Genomic DNA, 22,070 nt, shown 5'->3' with positions numbered 1-22,070 from the left:
TGTAGCTGGTGGGTCCCAGCAGTCAGGGGTCGAATCATTTTTTTTTGCCCAGACGCACTTCCTTGCGTGCGAAAATGTCGCTGGTGGGTCCCAGCAGTCAGGGGGAAACGTTTTTTTCGCGAAATACGATGGCCCGTATAGTGGGTCCCCGCTATCAGGTGGAGGAATAATTATTTTGCGCGTAATAAGGAGGCACTTCCTTGCTGCGGCCGTGGACCCAGCTGACAGCCTCTCGACGTACAGTCCATGTCTGATGGAAGCCGTTCCTTGACCACGTTGACCACGCCGCGCCGAGAGCACCAGGCGATGGACGACAGCGAGGCCTAGGAAGGGGACGACGCGGAGCCAGGGAAGACGCGGCAGTGGATGCCCACGCGTAGAGGAGTACGAGGGTTCACTGGTTCCCTGCGGTGTGAGGCTGTCTTCGCCGCAGAATAACAGGGGGTGTGGGTGTGAGTAGAGGGATGGCCTAGCCAGCGGTGGGAATAGTAGGGGGCAGTGAGGCCTCCGCGGTAGCATAGCCAGCCACAGGAGGTAGGAGCATGCAGCACGACCGGCGCTGCTTTGGGCGGCTGGAGCAACAAGACCAGAGGTTGAAGAAGCACTACGGCCGTTGGATGGACATCGCACGGTCACTGGAGTTAGAATCGTTCATATTGGCTAAGTTGACAAAGCACTCCGTCCCCATCAACTTTGTAGGCCCACAAGTCAGCCTCCTACCAAGGTGGGTCCCAACCAGCAGGGGGAGTATTCACTTTTTTGTGCGTAATATGGAGGCACTTCCGGTGGGTCCGAGCTGACAGTGGGGGGAATGTTTTTTTCGCACAATACGGTGGACCGTCCGTTGGGTACCAGCAGTCAGGGGGTTAACGATTTTTTTGCGAAATACGGTGGCCCGTCTGGTGGGTCCCTGGTGTCAGGTGGAGGAATCATTATTTTCCGCATAATAAGGAGGCACTTCCTTGCTGCCGTCGTGGACCCAGTTGTCAGCCTCTCCACGTACAATCCACGTCCGATGGAAGCCGTTCCTTGACCACGTTGACCACGCCGCGCCGAGAGCACCAGGGCGGTGGACGACGACGAGGCCTAGGAAGGGGACGACGCGGAGCCGGGGAAGACGCGGGAGTGGAAGCCCGCGCGGAGAGGAGTACGAGGGTTCACTAGTTCGGCTGCGATGTAAGGTTGTCGTTGCCGCGGAATAACAGGGGGTGTGGGTGAGTAGAGGGATGGCCTGGCCAGCGGTGGGAGTAGTAGGCGGCGGTGAGGCCTCCGCGGCATCACAGCCGGCCACGGGAGGCAGGAGCACGCGGCACGACCGGCGCTGCTTTGGGCGGCTAGAGCAAGAACACCAGAGGTTGAAGAAGCACTACAGACGTTGGATGGACATCGTACGGTCACTGCAGTTAGAATCGTTTATATTGACTAAGTTGACAAAGCCCTTGGTACGCGTCAACTTAGTAGGCCCACAGGTCAGCCTCCGAAACGGTGCGCCCTAGATGTCAGGGGAGGAATCATTTTTTGGGCGGCTGAAGCAAGAATATCCGAGATTGAAGAAGAAGCACGACATCCGTTGGATGGACATCCAACAGCCATAGCTGCCAGAACGGTGTGTTGTTGACAAAGCCTTGCATACGCGTCAACTTAGTTTTTTTTAGGGGACGCGTCAACTTAGAAGGCCCACAAGTGTGTGGCAGAGAACATATAGCCCATTTGCGATTTGTAAGAATGTACAGCCATTTTTTAATTCTAATGGAATTTACTACAACACATTTACAGTTTGTTAAAAGTACAACCCATTTTCTAGCTAGGACAACGATTAATAATTTCAACCAACCGCTCAAAACAGAATTCAAAAAAAATCCCACATTTTTATGGGATCCCAAATATTTTTATCTGAAATTTCCAGTCAGATTAAATATAATTTCAAAATAAAGTTGTATTACGTTAAAATCCAACGAAATATTGCGCGCACAACAAGTAATGAAATTAAAATTTTCAAATTCCAAAAATAATTTATTTTTAAACTAATTACGCGTTTGGTGCATCTATTTATAGTTACTGCCCAGTTATGATAATTACATCCCATTTATTATTTCTTAAAGTCCATTTTCTTGTTAATCCTAATCCATACCTCCTAGGAAAGTTTGCAGCCCAGCGGGGCGGAGAATAACTAGTTGACCCGGATATTGTGTACAACTGTCGGCCCAGTTGCATTGCTGATGTTGAAAAAAAGGCCTGTGTAGTACAATACAACCTAACATGGCTACTCAGCCCACATTCAGCGATGCCGGAAAGGCCCAAACAAGGCTTCTGTACAACTTTTTGAAGTCAGTGAGCTCAATTAATAACTTAAGAAAAAAGTTAGATTACAGTGGAACCTAATTAAAAGATGTCACGAGCAAAGAAATAATTCAACGGGTCCCACTTGTGCGTGTGTGCGTGTGTGTGCGTGTGTGTGTGAGAGAGAGAGAGAGAGAGAGAGACCCATCGGTCGATGCTCGTAAATACATCTTTCAGCCATATGGATTGCTGATGCTCGGTAAAAACTTATATTGTTGACACAATCATATAGAACATCATAGCACACTTAACTTGCATACAAAAATTTCACGCCGAGACACAATCAGGATGGAAGCAGTGGATCGCTACGGGTAGGGCTATGTTGAAACCAACGAACTCGTACATAACGGTTCATATTCTTTATCAATGACAGGGAAATATCTTGAATGTTGTGCAAAGAAAACAGACAGACAACACACTAAGTTCTTCTAGCACATTAAGTTGACGTACAACCCTTTCTAAACAAAAGTTCAGGTACAAAATTAGAACATGTCACAATCAAATGTACTGGCACATCAGTGCTTCACACCCATAGCTCGGATTTAACTAGTAGTATCTGACAAGATTCAGTTGTTACCTCATATTAGAGCACATCCAGGAAGCGAGCCCTACCTCTTCTCCCAAAGAAGCAGTGGCCTCCGCCGTGCGATGGAGTAGGCCCTGTGCCATCCATCGTTCCGAGCAACACGGGGAAAGTCTGATGTTGACTCCTGTAATGGACGTCGTCGACGGACCCTGGCACCAGCGGTGGCGGCAGGACTTCAATTGATGGATTGACCACTTCTTCGACATGCACGAACACTCGATACAGGTACATCCCTAACGTGGTCCGCGGCGGCCTTGGTGGCGACAAATAGTACAACCCCGGTTCCTGGACCGGTATCTCAACACCAATCACCTTCGGTATGGTTGACGGCTTCTTCATCCATGCCATAACCGTCAGAGCCCAGCTGTCTGGAGGAACAAACATACTTACGAGCTCACATCCAAGGTCCTTGATAAGCTCATTCATGGACTCGTTGTTCCAAGCATGTCGAGGCATGCTGTGGAAGGTAAGCTTTGTTAAAAACTCAAGCTCAGAGGGCACCGAGCCCCATCCTGGGTGCTCACTAGCGAGCCATCGTAGAACAAACGCCGGGAAGATTCGAACACACGACTGCAGTCGAAAGTTGTCCGGAACCTGACGAAGAAATCAGCCGGTGGCGGACAGACATCGACGAGCAAGTCACTTATTTGGATGCAGTGCGCAATGCCAAGAGCTTTGACAAGGTCATCCGGCGAGACGGGAGGCCGGTCGCCTTTGATGGTTACCATCAGCACTTTGCTGGCAAACTAGTCATCAAGCGCCGCCATGCCACTGTTGAGCAACAGCATGCAGTGACCGAAGGCAAGAATGACCTCAGGATCTCTGGCTCGGAGATCCGCGTTAACCGGCGACATGATAGTGAGCTTGAGTGCAGGGAGTACAGGAGGGGGATTTGGGGGAATTGGAGTAGGAATCGAGATTCCAGAGGTGGGGGAGGGGCGGGAGATTGGGGATGAAAAGGTAGCTTGAATTTTGAACACGCGCCAATATGCTCTCGGCGCGCAAGCGCACGAAAACACCAGTGGCGCCCACATGTCAGCCTAAGAGTCCTTATTCTTTCTTTTTTGGAGAGCCCAGCCTTTTTTAGGATCTTTTGAGAGCCCGGCCTGAGAGTCATAATTGACCTGTTTGGTTTGCGTTACTACTCGGCCCATATTCAACGACACCTCACTAGCCCAAACAAGTGTACATCATCGAAAAGACACTGAGCTCAAATTATATAACTTGAAAAAGGAGATACACTCTGAACACTGGAGAATGGTGATGCCCTCATTTAGCCCACCAGTAGTTCGAGACAATAAACAGTTCGAAACAACGATATATACAACATTCAAACACTGACTAGTGACTACTACTGACATAAACAACAATACATGATAGTTCATAAGAAGTCTTGCTACACCACTAAAATGCACCCATCTGCAGCGCTCAGACTCTCGTGATCCGGACGAGAATGACATTGTAAACAGAGCCAACTATTACATAGTAAGAGTGACATAGACAAGGATGACCAAATGACAAGGAATATGCATAACAAAAGAAAGAACTACCCATCCAGAACAAGCACCAAAGACAACAAAGTCATTTGAAGAGATGATCCAACACCATCATAATTTGCAGCCCCGCTTCAGCGACCAATGACCCGGAGACACCAGTACTCCACCCTTTTGACGCAACAGCCCAATTACCTATCAACCTGAAGGCTTGAACCACATCACTTCCTATCGCAATTGACACATCCAAGGATCAAAAATAATCTGAATGCCTTTGTCATTCTAACCTTCTTTTGGCTGCAGGCTGTATCGTTGACAATCAGGGGAGTTTGCTCCCGAACTCCTAGGGCTCGCAGTGTAGATACAGTTTTCCATAGCAAACAGAGCCTCTCTGCCATCAAGGTCCTTGCCAACGGTGATCTCCTCGTTAATCGGATAATTGAGTCCAACAAACAAAGAGTGTGAACCAAGGCTGTTTACCCGCCTCCATCTAAAAAATCCTGAAGGCCCCAACAAGCTGGTATCCTTCTCATAGACGTAACTGCCACTGTCCGGATACTCACGTATTTCACGGTGCTTGTATACAGTGGGGTTTTTGCAATATAACTTTTCCGGCTCATGTTTCCGAATGATCATCAGTCTTTTGTCGTCGTCTGATCGGGCGAGGAACTAGTTGTGCTTCCCTGTTTTTGGCAAAGGTGGTGTGATTACAAAGGGCAGTAACTATAGGGACACTGCATCATATCAAAAAGGACAGGCATTGTTAATGTAAGATCAGCATTGTTCAGAGTATGAGTAGGATAATGCAAGAAACAACATTGATATGTCCCTGTTGGAACTGGGAGCAAAATACAGGGAAATGTATACTGGGTTCGAAAATATAGAAGTCCCATGCATGGTTATACTCATGTTATCTCGCAATCGATTCTTTACAGGAAACTACCATGTCATGCATGTTGTGGAATCATGTTCGTCCTCACAAACAAATTCTTCAAGGTAACTAACAGACCATGCATTGTCATATACTCGTGTTCTGTGGGCAAAATTTTTGTGAGGATATTATTCTAGCCATTGATTGCTGAAGGGCGAATATAGGTATGTACACATGGTAAGCATTACAGGATTTCACTACTTCCAAACATAGAGTTCTCCGCATGCACATTTACTTCCCTAATGTATGGTTAGATGAAACCAATAGTGTGGTGCATGTTTCTAACCGTTTGATTATTCAGGGGTACAAATTGGCTGTAATGACATGATCACAATCGCATGAATTAACTCATTCCAGATATAGCCGATTTACGGCGTCTCTAATACATTGCCATAGTTCTACTCAAATTCTGCTCAAACTGGGATATGCCAATCATCAAAAAAAGTTCAAACAGTGTCATGGCGTCATCATTAACATGAGACGGAAACAACTTACATGCGCCGTCCCAGCAATAAGTGGTGGCATCTGCTTTGTCGATCGCGTAGATGATGACATTGTGTTCAATAGCATCACAGAAGTGTGTATTAGCTTTGACGACGATCCACTTCGAGCTAAGTTGTCTCCATCTAAAGAAGGCACCGGCGTAAAGATAGCCGAGTCCCTTGTCGAACAAGGCAATTAGCTTGAAGTATGCGTAATTCGCATGTCGTGTGGGCACTTGGCAGATTACAATCTTCTGCAAAACATGGTCCGTCCAACTGACGCGGTAATCTAGATGACTAGCACCGCGATGGTAATACTCTATATAATCCAACAGAGGAAGGATAATCTCATGTGAGGTCTGGAAGTTCACGAGCACCAACTTTTTACCGTCTTCTCTGACGGCAGCCATCCAGCGGGAGTTCATGCCGACCCAGTACATACCTGCCAAGAAGTTTCCGGCGATGGTGATCGGATCGAAGTCGAGGGAAATGATGTACGGCGACCCACTACATACCTGCAAAGAAGTTTCGGCTAATGGAGATCGGATTGAAGTCGAGGGGCATCATGTAGGCCTCTGTATCATGGTGAGCCAATCTCGCAAGACCAGATAGCAGCAAGCAGGGTGTCTTGAAAAGCTTAGGCCTCGCTTCAACGATGGCCGTGTGCATGCCCCTCGAGCATGCAGCTAGCCGCAGGGTGCTCAACATATCCACACACGAACAACAGAGGTCGAGGACGTCACTGGGGAGATAGCTCCAATCACGGCTCATATGGATCCTGCGCGGTTCGCATTCGGCCATGGTGGAGTTTGGAAGGTGGGGTTTTGGGGAGCTTGATTTATGGGGGAGAAGGCTGTCGGTGCTGGAGCGGCTAGCGAGGGAATAGTGGTACTGGGGGAGGCGAGGGTATGCGGGGGCACAGTGAGATAAAGAAGAGTGACATCAGGATCTCTGGTGAGAAGGAGATGGAGATGTAGTGGTGCTAGGGGAGAGGGAGACGAGGTGAGGCATGCTATACAGTGGCGGTGACTGTGACTACACAGTGCACAAGGTGAGGCTGACTTTGGTAACCCGGACATGCCGCCTGGACTGGTGTCACCTCGGGGGCGGGGACTTGTCACTTCACTATGAGGACCGGATGAATAATAGTATTTTGACCATCAAGTGTACCACAGTTGTACTACTACTACTAGTAGGAGTAGTAGGAACATGAGTACACTCTCGTGCTAGCATGCCTCTGGGTTCACTTCATCCTCTAGCTATCATCCATATTTCGAGCGGAACCAAATTCTCGTGCATGCGGAAGCGCAAAGAAGGACTTTTGTTTTTTCAGGATAACCGCATATTCCTTAACCGTAGTAGGAACATGAGTAGTACTCCCTCCGGTCCTCTTTTGTCTGCGCATAACTTTTTTCAGTATTTCTCTAATTAGCCCGCGTATATACCCTTTTGCATGCTCCTATTTCCCTCCATGCCCCGCATTCACAGCATTAATTAGCGTACGCATGAGTTGCTGCAGCCCGACTCCAGCCAATAAACTGCAGCATGCAAGTGGGCCACTCTATGCGCGTGGGAGGGAGAAAAGGCAACCGAAGAGCCCATCCAATCCATTGCATGCAGCAGTCAAACCACCGCACCTCTCCTCATGCATACGCATAACTTCTCCCATTTACTTCTCCTTCAAGAACCGATTTTCCTCTGCTTTTTCACTACTCCTTGATCTTCATTTGCATCCAAACCACACTGCATTCACATTGTTTTAACCTCTTCACATCCTCCTGGAGTAATTCCGAAGCCCCTATAAATACTCATCTTCTTCAGTTAGATTAGCCATCCAATCCTAATTCTCCAAACCACAGCCCTCCGGTCCAGCGGTTCCAAATGGCGAAAGAGATCGAGATGCAGGTTTTTAGCATCCAACATGTCCTCGTCGAAGGCTCGTTGAGCATAGTTTCCACAGTCACCGACCACCCAAGGGTTGTTCGGAAGTGGATCATCAATGTATCCAACTCCCACCAAAAGGTGCAGATGAATGTCATCGGTCTCGACGCAGAGTCCACGGAGCGTGCCACTGGGAAGATCCAACGCGCCGCTGTCCTTCAGTTGTGCCTTGAACATGATGTTTTGGTGTACCACATCATACATGCGCCCTCCATACCAGGTGAGCTTCACGATTTCTTGTCTCGGGAGGACATATACTTCTGTGGGGCAGCCATCGCAGGGGACAAACAGAAGTTGGAGCCGTACAACCTTGATTTGAAAAGCATCGCTAACCTACAAACCAGAATAAAAAATCCCATAGAAGATTGTGATAAACTGACACCATCCCTATTCGACGTAGCAAATTTTGTGCTAGGAACAAATCTTCAGAAGGGTGATGAGACGCTGGCATTAAGGTCGTCTGGATGGGAGAATTATCCCTTGACGTACGAGCGGATAAAATATGCTGCCCTCGATGCCCATGTGAGTTTCGAGATAGCTGCAAGGTCCAGAGAGCTTGTTGCGAAGCCGTCTCCCACAGAAAATGAGAACAACAACAAGAAGAAGAAGATGCTGCACCAACAGCAGGGCATTATGGATGGATGAACTATTTCCTCTCTTGTAAAAAAAATATTCCCTCTCTATGTATATTGATATAGATGGGCTATTTCGATGGTGTGCTTGTATTTGGAACAAGTAGTAGCGTGGGTCCGCTTGACTATAAGGAACTATTTATCCACCTAGCTTTCTCTACTACTCCTTCTAGTGATTGGTATGCAATGCATGTGTCCGTACACATGACAGCTTGTCCATGGAAGTTCAACTACGGCGACCATCATGTTTCATCCACTGCCACTCGCGATTCCCACGACGCAGCTCCAACCCACGGCACCACGCCCCCGACGTGCGCCTCACCCCTCTCGGTCCCACCGCCCCTCTGCATTTGTGTGCATGACATGTGGGCCACCTTAAATGCGGCGAGCATCAAGTTTCTACCACAGCCACACGCGATTCCCACGACGCCGCACGAACCCATGACACCACACGTCCCGCACCATCGAATTTTCATCCAGCGGCTTTGACACATTTCGTCCCGGGCATCAATCCTCAGCTGGAGTAGTTCTGCACTACAGGTTGTACCCGCCGGTGTGGCCATCTACGCCTCGTAACGCCCCGACGCCCAGCTGTGGCACGCTCGCCACGGCCACGCCACCACCGGTCGGTTCATCTCGAACGACTGAGTCGCGAACCACACCACCACCATGAGAATGACATGTGGGCCAGCCGCATTTAACGTCCGCATGTCATTGACCCAGAGCATGGTTAATAATATAGCCGACTGCTGGCTATATGATGTTGCCACGTCACATATAGCCAAGCTTGTAGCCAGCAACTACAATAGTTGAATATTAATATGTACTACTTTGCTGTTACATGATCCACCTCGCTCTCTCATAAAATGCCTAGGAGCACGTGCTGCAGCCGGCTGTTAATTAGTAGCCCGCTTCTCTTGTCTTTCATCTTCTCTCTCGTCCAACTGAGCAAAAATATAATATTTAATGTCTTACAGCCCGCCTACATCACCTTATTGTACTTGCTCTCATAGGCCGGGCACTAAGCCACTGAAGTTTGGCCCCGTTGGCCCCGAGAGGGAAATGTAATTCCTGCGGCAGGCCTTGTGGTGCTCCCGCAGTACGAGCTCGTGCCAAACCAGGAATTTGTTTCTTACTACTACCAACTACTAGTAAGGTACACGTGCATTGCACGCATGAGATTCTGGTGGTTTGTGCATTATGCTTATACATGTGGAGTCTTCTGGATTCTACATGTGGAAAAATCTGGTGGAATGTAGATGATATCCAACGGCCAGTAGTGCTCGGATTTGCCATCTTTGTACCGTCGGATTGGCTTCATCCAACGACCAACATTCAAAGTTATGGTTTGGTTTGCAGCCTATGGTTGCCACGCCTAAGCTTAGGCATGCCACAAGTGTGTTTGGTTGCGTTCTCGTATCAGCATAGTTTTTCCCTCTTCATGCATGCTCAACTCAACACCCTCTTCATGTATGCTCTCTTCATGCATGCTTCTAGTGTATTTGTGCTAATCTAGTGTGGACTCATGCACCCTCCATGCACTCTACCAAACACCCAAAAATGGGTCGAGAAGGGAACTCTTGGGATCATGCACCCTTCATACACCCTACCAAACACACCAGGCATGTGTTTGGTTCATTTCTACACTTGTGGCTTGCCACACTTTTTTAGCTGCATGGTCCACATGTCATAGACTCAACTTCTTGCCAAATCTTGCCACACTTGTGGTGGCCGTTTTGGTAGCCACATTTTTTGTTTCAGACACACTTTGCCTAAGCTTAGTTGTGGCAAAGTTAGTCATGAATGAAGTTCAACCATGGAGTCTTCTAGATTCTACATGTGGCGGAATCTGGTGGAATGTAGATGATATCCAACGGCCAGTAGTGCTCAGATTTGCCATCTTTGTACCGTCGGATTGGCTTCATCCAACGACCAACTTTCAAAGTTATTCACACACTATATACGGGGTATAGATATAGATGTGCCGGCCCGTTGCAATGGGTCCAAAGTATATCTGTTTAGTGTAGTGCACTCTAAACACATTATCTATTTATTTTTCTCTAACCTTTCGTAGCCATGCAACCAAGCCACATAAGCTTCATGGGTGCCCCCCACATCATATTATTCATACTACGTTAACAGAAAAAAATATAAATCACCCAAAACAAGATCTTCCCGTTTTTTGTTCCTACGATGCTGTGCCGTGCACGTACCTACTAGTTGTATAGTGGTAGTACTAGTTGTATAGTACAAACTTGGTACTAGTAGGAGCAGAGTAGTACGGAATGCTCCTACTCTATCAATGAGCCCCATCTGACACCAAATTTCTTGGCTTCCGTGCTACAGCTAGATCTTCCCCTCGTTTCTGTTTTCCAACCCTGCGGCGGGCGGGGTGCGGTTTGCCAATAGTCGGTTTTCTCAACGGCGGTCCCACGTGAAAGTGAAAATGCTAGGCAACATGCCTTCCCTAAGCATGTGTCGTGCCGGACGGGCCATGGAGTACTCCCGATTCCCGGGCGTGTGTGGGGGGAGTGCGACGCGAACGCGGCAGGCCTTTTCCTTTACTAGCAATGTGCACGTGCGTTGCGATGGATCCAAAGTAGTAGAATAGTAGTACTTCTTCACAAACTTGAAAGAAATCACTCTTGTTTTGATATACTCCTAATATATTACTCCCTCTGTTGCTAAATATTTGACTTTTTAGAGATTTCAAAAGGACTATCACATACGGATTATATAGACATATTTTGAAGTGTAGATTCACTCATTTTACTCCGTATGTAGTCACTTACTGAAAAATCTCTAGAAAGACAAATATTTAGAAGTGGACTATAAGTGCTACTCCCTCGTCCAGGTCAATAATTCATCTTTGGTTGTGCACCGTGACCAAGAAGGAGGGAAGACTTATACACCTAGACGGAGGGAGTACTACTATTACTTATGTACGTGCAAATGCACATTTTAACATTAAGATGCGGTTTTTGTAAAAGTAGAAAAACAGCACTAGTCAAGCTCGTGAAACGATTCAATGCAAAACAAATGCAAAAATACTCGTTTGATTTTTTACTTTTAGCTTCCTTCTCTTTGGTTATTTCTCTGTCGTACTTTGTACGGAGTATCTCACTGGTTGGAAAGGCATGCAAATTCCAAAACCGCTTCCTACACCTTGTATCGAATTTTTTGCCTAACAAGTTGTGCCGTGCAATTGGAATTCCAACTTGAGTACTACTACTAGTAGGAGTACCAGGGGCCAGTTCTTTTAGGCTTCTAGATTAGTAATCCCATAACTACTACATCCGTCCTGGTTTATTGGGCCCCATTGTAATCTGTGTCAAATTTTGATCATAAATTTAACTAATGAAATGTTAGTGCATGTCACATGCACTAACATTTTATCAGTTAAATCTTTGGTCAAAATTTAGCACAAATTACAATGGTGAGGAATAAACAGGACGGAGGTACTACTAGTAGTAGTTTAGAAGCCCAAATAAATGAGTGAGGCGCCTTAATGTTACTCTCCACTGTGACTAGTCTTATGGGAAAAGCTGGGGAAGCCACCAAAAGAACTGGCCCTAGGAGTAGTAGCTAGGGATCGAGTGTGCGAGATGAACCGGAGAAAGTAAATGAAGAGAGATGAAATGCAAAAAAGACGGAGGGATGTGATGGTTGCTTGTCCGTTTATTTTACCAGGCCACTTATTACTGGGAGTGGTTGGGTTTTGTGATATGACGGCTTTACTGTCGCGCCACGAGCGGGGTGAGACTCCCATGTAGTGCCGCCCTCTACACTAGTACGACTACATTGGTCGTGGTTTATCGCCCATTGAATTTGACTGAAGATTTAACTGACAAAATGTTAGTGCATGTCAACAAAAACAATAACGTTGGATTCGTATTTGAACATAGTTTTCAATGATACTCCTATAATTTTAGGTGACATGCATCATCATTTATCGTACTATATATAATGTTAGTACAATTTTTGGTCGTACTAATCTATAGTAGTAAGGTGCCCGTGCGTTGCACGGAAGAGTGAAATGCATTGATTGGGGAGTTGTGGGGGTCACCTCATGTGTAACGGGTATCGATAGGTTTGTTCAGATATTATTTAATCACTAGAGCTCACAAACATCCGGGTGAAATAGATAAAAAAGTATCTTTTGCGAACAAAAGCGTTCAACTGTTCAACCTGCATCCAGAACTTTGCATGAAATTATCTTCAAGAATTAGTTTTTGAGTATCCATTGTTATACATGTTGGCTACAGATGACATGGCACTTTCTTATAGTCAACAGTTGGCTATACTATTTAAGTATTAACCATGCCCTTATACACTTAGACGGATGGATTAAATCAGGATGACTTGGAAGGGGGCAGAGGATATGTAAGAAATGGTTCATCATAAGTCTTTCACCAGTACTGTAGTAAAAATTCATACATGGAAGATTCTAGACTAAACCATAAATGGATACACTTTTATTCATGCGCGACACTCCAATAGAGCAAGATCATGCATGGAAGTCTCCACATGCTTAGACAGCGGATTACATTGAGCGAAGAATAATGATCAACATTTAAATTGATAATGAAGATGTCCAGGTGAACCTCCTTGGAGTCCCCGTGCACATCGTTGGGGTTCAAATAACACCGTGCCCTTTCCATGTCCACATCGGCGGGAAAGTCCCTGCTCGGCAGAGTCCTAGTATGCTTGGCGTATCCAGTGTTGCCGCCCACCTACCTCCGAGGGGTAGTAATAGTGAGCACGCACCCATACATCGGCCTCGTGTCAGTGTCAGCGTCAGCGGCGTCGCCCCTGACGCACACTATAGAGATGTGGCGCCGGCTTGCGCGGGCCTCACCGGTGGCCACAATCAAGAGGAAGACGCTGCCGTCCTCCTCCGAGACTAGCAGGCGGCACTGATCTTCCAGCGACTCCGGCACGGTGAACGGGTAGCACATCTCGTACTTGATGTTCTTCGGCAAGGGCCAGTAGTGATTGCCGCACGCCTGCGTCAGGTGATGCATGATGTCCGCCGGCGAGCCCCAAAACGGCACTGGGCACTCATAGCAGTAGACAAAGGGCTCCTTGGAGGCATCAACCAGGCCGTCCATGAAACGGGAGTGGCTGTAGGGGACGTTCCGCCAGTTGAATATATGAGCAAGTTACTACGAGATTTACTACAAAATAAATCATGACGGCTATAACAGAGATTAAACTAATCATGCGGGCTAGCATAGTAGATGAACAGAACGATTCTAGGACACAGACTAGAAACATGAATTCTACCACGATTTCGAATAGGAAGGACAGAAACACATACGGTGCAACGGGAGCAGCACCATTGCTGTTGAGGTTGTCGCCCATGTCGTTGAGGAAGAGGTTGCCGAGGTCGTGGAAGAAGTCATCGTCGGTGAAGTCATCCCTGCTAGCAGTCGCGAGAGTGCGCTCCCCAAATTTCAACAGCGCCCGCCGAATCGAGCGCGGGAGGGAGTGGCTGTAGGGGACGTTGCGACCGCCGAATGGAGCATAGGAGTAGCCCACGAAGCAGTAGATGGTGCTCCTCCCTAGTCTCTATTCTTATCTCTATCTCTACTACTCTTCTTTGTTTTTTATAATATACTAGTTGTAGTTGTCAACTCGAATAGTATTGCGCCGTCCACTGCACGCCCGGCTGAACACGCCTCCTCGCCTCAATCAAACCCCTCCGTTAAACCCGCATGCAAACCGAGAAACCTAATCCGGCCACACGTCCGTTCATGAGCGGGCCGGAATTAAACGCAACACCGGCCGAGCTCCTCCCGTCCGCCCTCAGTTTAAACGAGGCCAGACGCCGGCCAAGCTCCTACCGTGCACCCTCTATTTACACGAGGCCAGACACACAGCAGGCAAGAATCGCACCCATTCGCCGCTCCCCCATCTCCGCCTTCACCAATTTCTCCACTCTTCCCATAGCTTCCGAGGAGCCATTTTTGGCATATTACCCAGCTGGGTGGCCTGCCGAGCCCTCTGGCGTCGTCGCTGCCGCGTCGTACCGCGCCTCCCGTGTCTGTGGGCGCGCCTCCCTTGCCTGCGGCAGCGCGATGAAGGCAGAGACAGAAGCAGGGTGCGTGCACAGCGACGAGTCGGTGGCCAGCTTCTCCGTGTCCACTGCCATCATCGAGGAGAAGTAGAACACGGGTGGCCGCCGCCAGTCGGGTCCCATGAAGGCCACCGCCGAGGCGACGACTGCGCATTCAGGTGGGTTCTTTGCTTCTTCGTCTCTTCCGAGGACCTTTGTCGACCCCGCAAAGTGTCTGCCGGACATGAGGAAGACAAAGGGATCCGCGTGCGGCCATTTAGATTATGTACTCCCGCTCCAGCTGGCGGGAAATTTTTGTTCTAAGAATGGATAAATTGTATGTATCTATAACTAAAATAAGTCTAGATACATCCATTTCTAGGACAAGTATTTCCGGACGGAGGGAGTATTAATTATACCAAGATAGCCGGATTGGCACCGCTTAGTTCATGTAAATGTAATGAAATCCATCATGTTTATATGAAGATCCGGGTTTTTTATACGAAATCCTTCATGCTTATATTGAATCAGTCCGTGTTTGCACGAATTTCATCTTGTTGGTTAGAGTTGTGAAAATGTATACCGCTGGCGTTTCATGTCGTCCTCCACGGAAGGAAACGGGAGGAAATTTGCCGGCTGCCATTGGAGATGCTCTTATGCTGGAAATAATAGAGTGACATCCAATCCATTTGAGTTAATTGCGTGTATGATTGTCCCTCTATAAAAAGTTAATTGCATGTACAGTGTACACGTGACTTGCAGGGTGGCTACAGCTTCGTACAGAAAGTTAAAAAGAAACAAGTCCATCCTTAATCTTGTATTCTATGTACTCTGTGGGTTCCACTGTCAGTACAGTAGCGAAAGAAGTATATATTAAATAAGTAATATATAATATAAAAATCTAAAGTTAAAGACAGAATTCGAACTCATGTCATCGCGTTGCGAGCATCCGGCGCTAACCAGTCCAACACATTTTTGTTGTAGACCATGCTGCTGATATATCTCCATGTCTACTCTTATACTCCATCTGTTCCTAAATATTTGTCTTTTTCATATTTCAAATGGACTACCATATTTTAGAGTGTAGATTCACTCATTTTGCTCCATATGTAGTCACTTGTTGAAATCTCTAAAAAGATGAATATTTAGGAACGGAGGGAGTAGAAAACAGAGTTCGTGATGATGGTGTGCGTGCCATCCTGCAATATAGGCCGTCGGATTTATATCTAACGGATAGGAAGAAAACTATGGCAATTTTGCAAAAATTTACCCACACCCCTCTCCACGTTCGCAAATACGGCCTTCCCTCGTTCATCATTTTCTCTCACAAGATAAACTACTCATACAAATGCATCTTGATTTTCTGTGCAACGCACGGGCATCTCGCTAGTTTCTTTCAAAATAGTTACTGCGATAATTGGGTTGAAGTGATATATTTTATGTCTGCCCCGAATGATTTCGGATTCACTAGTAGTAACAAAGAAAAGGTTGCCTTGTTAATTAACAAAAAACAGGGTGAAAACTATCACATGAGACCGGTAAAAACGAGGCACACTGGGTTCAGCGTCATCGTCACTACAGCTGTGCGCGCGCGAGAAGTCTACATATCGAGGGGGCTACTGAGTGAGGCACAGAGACACAATGTTTGAGAGAGAAACGAATTGACAGATTACGATCAAATTGAGTTGTCACCCTTCTGCTGTCATTGTTGGGGTGGGGGAGGGGGAGGGAGAGAAAGACGTATCGAGAGTGTGCGCGGTAGGCACAGAGGCACAACTAGCGAGTGTGTGTGTATGTGTGTGTGTGTGTTTGAAAGAGGAGTAGATAGATTACTATCAAGATCGAGGTGCCGCCCTACTCCTTCTGTGTCGGGTAGTGTGTGTGCGTGGGTGTGTGTTTGAGAGAGAAGCCAGTCGATAGATAAGTATCAAGATTGAGATGTCACCCGACTCCTTCGGTGTTGGGAAGTGTGTGTGTGTGGTTGTGTGGGTGTGGGTGTGTTTGTCGGGGGGGCAGTGACACTTACATATCCCTACTCTTATAAAAAACAGAGTTGGTGATGATGGTGTTCCTGCCATCCTGCAATATAGGCCATCCGATTTATACCCGACGGATAGGAAGGAAACTGTGGGAATTTTGCAAAAAGATACCCACACCCCTCTTCGCATTTGCAAATAAGGCATTCCCTCGTTCATCCTTTTCTCCCACAAGATAAACTACTCATACAAATGCATCTTGATGTTCGGTGCAACGCATGGGCATCTAGCTATATTAAGGGATAGGTAGATAGCATTTGTGCGAGGCATACTTAAAGCATCACAAAGATAAACAAAATTGTGTGCATGCAAGTGCCGGAAAAAATGAAGCGAGAAACAATGTGTTGGAGAGAGATAGATAGAGAGAGAGAAATCTCAAAACAAAAGGTGCTCTGTTCGAATCCCATTGTATGTATTCATATGGTTCCGCAACTCGAGTTAACCTTAGGCATATGTGTGAGAGACATTATTATACTTTGAGACATTAGTGGCTGTGGGTGGGCGGAATTAAAGTGGTGGGCGTGTTCGACAGAGAGAGCGTGTGTGTTTCTGTGTGAGAGACTTGTAGGACGGGGTAGAAAGACGAATTCTAACCTTGACGGAGGGAGAGAAATACACGAAGTGCGCGTGTGTGATTCCGATGACCACAGGGAAATGAAATATGTATGCGTGTGAAAGAGATTCCACAATTCATTCACGTAACACTATCTAGTGATTGTGGACGTGCATCGCTTGAACTTAAATCAATATCTACTTCGTATCGTGGCCAAATGTACAATATCGATTCAACGCTATAAAGATTGGACACTCACATATCACATTTTTTCTATTTAAATAAACCTTTTCAGTTGTGCATGCCAAAGTTACAGTGATGTTTCTTCAAACAACCAATGTAGCTATCATGTACATGCACCATTGTTACTCTTGCATTCAAAATCATTAGTCTTGGATGATTTAAGGTTCTATTATGAAGTAATATATGTAATATTCATATATGAATTCAAGGGGTACACAATTTATGAAATGGAGGCTATGTAATCATATGAGGTAACACTTTTAAGTAGCGGACTTCTTTTTGTGCGCCTCTACACTAACACGTCAATGCATTATGTTTAAAGTAAATAACCAATTGCACTAAATTATCTATTTACACGAGAAATACATAGGCTGAGCGTTTGATCCCTTTTTTGTGAACGCGCCACTACACCCGTACGACTGGCCCTCGCCCGTGTGAACGTCCAAGTTAGCGGCGCATCGTCCCGTGTTATTGTCTTTTTTTCTTGGGTGGACACACCAGATATTAACTACTGACGCGTGCCCCGTGTACAGAGTCTCGCATGACCTTCCCGCTAGCATGGTCCAAAATTAATTGAAACTGGATACGAACGATCCCATGGGCGGCAAAATCTCCCGCCTCCTTCTAAAATTTCCGCCACCTTAGTCTTTAGCATGCGAAATTCCCCTTTTGTCCTTGGTGCACGGAGACCAACAGTTACAATACCGCCCTCATCTACATAATAGGTCGGGGCTGCTTTGGTAACTTCCGGTTCCCCCCACTACACGGCACCCCCATTTCCTCTCCCCCTCCCGCAAAAACGACTAACTCGACAGCACCAGAGCATCTCACATCACGCCGTCCGTACTTCATCGGCCTTTCTCCCCTCCCCTCTCGAAACCCTAGACTGCTCATCCACCGGTGTACCAGAGCCCATTCACTGCCAGCGGCGTCCACCTCACCGGATCTGCTTCTGCGGCCGCATCGACCCCTCCCACCTCCCCTAGAAACAAGTAGACAGCTCATCCACCACTGTACCATAGCCCATTCAGTGCCGGCCTTGTCCACGGCGCCGGATCTGCTTCGCTGGTACTCTCGTCAACCGCAGCGCATCTGCAGCGGCTCATTCGTACTCCCCACCGGAGACGCTTCGTCCACACCCCCCGGAGCCACCCCACCGACGCCCCCGTCGACAGCCTCTGATCCTCTTCGCCGACACCTTCCTCAACCCTACCAGAGCCGCTTCGCTGACAACATCGTCAACCCCACCGGAGTAGCTTCGCCTGTACCATTTTCAACCCTACCGAGGCCGCTTTGCCAACTCACAAGTCCACGGCCTCAGATCAGCTTCCTCGCACCCTCATCCAACCTACCAGAGCAGCTTGTGACGCCCCGTCCACGGCCGTAGATCCGCATCGTCGACACCATCCTTAACCCAACCATCGGAGCAGCTTCACCTACGCCCTCATCCACGGCCACAGATCCACTTCGCCCACACCGTAGTCCACCCTACTGGAGCCGCTCCACAAACACCCTACTCGACGGTTCTAGATCTCCTTACCGGACCGCGACAGCCAGCGCAGCGTCATCACCCTTGACGTTTCTAACCTGATTCCCACCGTCTGGCAAGATGCCAAGCACCTGCCACGGCCTAGGCACTTGTCACCTTTAAACCTGTCTAGCAGCACCTGCCCGATGTACTTCAAATATACTAACAGGTCGCTTTTACCTGTTATGCAGCTGGCAAAAACTACAAGGAAGATGTTTCTTCTCGATCTAACAGCTTGGCCAACCAAGATCCTGGACCGAGGCATTGCTATGATCTTGTAAGCGTGTCTCTCTCTCTTGTATTGTTCTGTGCCTGCCAGCATGCTTTGCTAGGATTTTCGACCAGTAATCCCTTTCTGCAGACAATGATTTCTACTACTGGCTGCTAAATTAGATATGTAGATGTCATACATGATACTACCTCGTACCTCCGTTCCTAAATATAAGTCTTTCTAGAGATTCCAATATAGGCTACATACGGAGCAAAATGAGTGAATCTACACACGAAAATGCATATATATACATCTGTATGTGGTCCATACTGGAATCTCTAAATTGACATATATTTAGGAACAGAGGCAGTACATTACACAAAATCGTAGGTGGCATGTAGGAATTCCAGTACACTGCATTAGGCTCCCTAAGAGTGCCTGCTAGTCCAGCACACAGAGTCATGGCTAGTTTATACTACGCACACAATCATTAATTGGTGGTTTAAATATGCGCAAGGGATATGCAATGTATTATCATGTAGAGATGTCTGAAATTAGCCGTGCCAACTTGCAGATTGAGTTACACAATGAAAAAGTACAAGATGTATGTGGCAATTTCATGGAACATCGCAAAAAAAGGAGAGCCAGCGGTGAGCCTATACAGTGTGCTATGGTACGTCACTCCTCCATTGCAATCATCGTGACATGTTATTTGTATGTCAGTTCTATTGGCCAAGTTTCTTAGGGACAGTTATTACGAGTTATCCTAAGAAAATAAGCACCTGTGAATATAAGCTCCATGCAATAAGCCAACCAGTTCTTTTCATTGCGTTTTCCGCTTATCTTTGGTATGATAAGTGAAAAGTCTAGATTGCATTATATTTTTTAATTTTGCTGCCCATATGAAAATTAATTTGACATGCAAACATCACAAATTGAACCCAGTGCAGTAATTAATATGATAGGAAAACAGACCATCACTATTGGCTCAAAATGCAAATACAAATATACCATCTACTTGGCACAATCTACTTTGGTCAATGTTTTCCATAGAGATCCCATTGCCTAATTTAAACGAAAAAAGCATGACCCACATTTAAATGAAGAACAATTATTTATTGAAATTCGATGGTCCAAGTGGCTGGTTATTATCATATAGCAGCACCACCTGAAAGCATCATACAGCAGCAGCAACAGCTCATCGCAACTCATCATACAACAGCAGTAGCAACAGCAGCTGTGTGCAATTCATCATATACCAGCAGCAGCTCATAGCAATTCATCATATAGCAGTAGCAGGAGCAGCTCATAGCAATTCATCATATAGCAGTAGCAGGAGCAGCTCATAGCAATACATCATATAGCAGTAGCAGGAGAAGCTAATAGCAATTCATCATACAGCAGCAGCAGGAGCAACTTATAGCAACTCATCATATAGCAGCAGCAGCTCATAGCAATTCATCATGTAGCAGCAGCAGCTCATAGCAATTCATCATGTAGCAGCAGCAGCTCATAGCAATTCATCATATAGCAGCAGCAGCTCATAGCAATTCATCATATAGCAGCAGTAGCTCATAGCAATTCATCATATAGCAGCAGCAGGAGCAGCTCATAGCAATGCATCATATAGCAGCGGCAGAAGCAGCTCATAGCAATTCATCGTATAGTGGACCAGAATGAAAAATTGGCAAAAAATCAGAGGAGATCCTCACCTTGTTGGATGATCTCATCCTTCAACAGCACCTCAAGGCCACGGCCTGGGAGGTGGGGAGGGGGAATAAGGTGCCTTCTGCCGCAGTGTGGCATCAGCCGTAGTTGTGCAGCGGCTGCCGGAGTAGTGCGTTGGACGAACCACAGTGGAGGAGCTGCTGGAGACCGTGAGAATGAGGGGCGGCACCAGAGGGAGGAGCAGCCGGGGAGATTTGCCCCTACCCGCCGGCCATGTAGCCTAGCTGGATAGAGCATCGTCGAGGACCAGGCCAGATGGGACCAGTGGCGACCGCTTGCTGGAGGAACCCTAGTGCTGCAGGCAGGGGATCGAGGTAGACGGCAAGGGGAGAGGAGATGCAAGCGGGCAAGGCAATGAACGCTTGTGTGTTTGTTTTTACATGAGGGTGAGGTGTGACGCGGGCGTCACCAGTTGCATTTTGAGTGTAATATATGCAGACAACAGAGTCATTTCACTATTCCCCTTCCCTACATTTTTTAGTGAGGTTCTACCCGAAACACCCCCCTCCAAAGAGAAATTAGTTAAGCCCAAGCCCATAACTCAAAAATGACTTCTTTACATAATTTATGGCTTATTTTGACAATAAGCCCTGAAAAGGCAGAATAGAACTAGCCCTTAACTTGCAATTCAATTGTGCGTGCGATGATGAATCTGTAACATCCCAAATTTTCAATTTGGAATGTTATACATAGATCATCATTGCATATCATGTTTTATTGCATTTTGACAAATCCTCGATAAATCCTATGCAACTCAAGGACCCTCGGAGAGAGTTGGGGATTTTCTCAAATTTTCTTATTTGATTTTTCAAACGAGGATTGGGATTTTAATTATTTTTCTCTCCGGAAAAATATTTCATCTTTAAATAAACAAGAGGAGAAAATATGACTTCTCCAAAAACATTGAAATACTGGAGGAAAAATGTTAAAAACATTATTTGAAATTTATTGGATTTTATTTGCAATTTTTATTGCATTTAAAAAGATGCATGTTTTCAAAATATTTATTTTTGATTTTAGAAAAATGTTCACCCTATTCTAGATTTTCTAACTAGACGGGGAAAATATATTTCATATTTTTCTGATTTTTATTTATTTTTCTATGCAATTTTCTTCGCGGAACTTATTTAAAAAAAACGCAGCGCGCCGACTGGGCCGAGCCCAGCCGACGGCCCGCCCCGTCGCCTTCCTCCTCCCGCACGCCGACGCGCCGCCGGAGTCCGCCGCCCGCACGCCTCCCGAGCCCGACCCCTTCCCCAAGCCGCCCGCACCCCCCCTACTATATATACCCCGCCCCCCCTCCGTTTT

Source organism: Triticum aestivum, chromosome 6D (genome assembly GCF_018294505.1).
Source record: "Triticum aestivum cultivar Chinese Spring chromosome 6D, IWGSC CS RefSeq v2.1, whole genome shotgun sequence".
Classification (NCBI taxonomy): Eukaryota; Viridiplantae; Streptophyta; class Magnoliopsida; order Poales; family Poaceae; genus Triticum; species Triticum aestivum.
The sequence above is the reverse complement of the archived record's forward strand: the minus strand, read 5'-3'. Positions refer to the sequence as shown.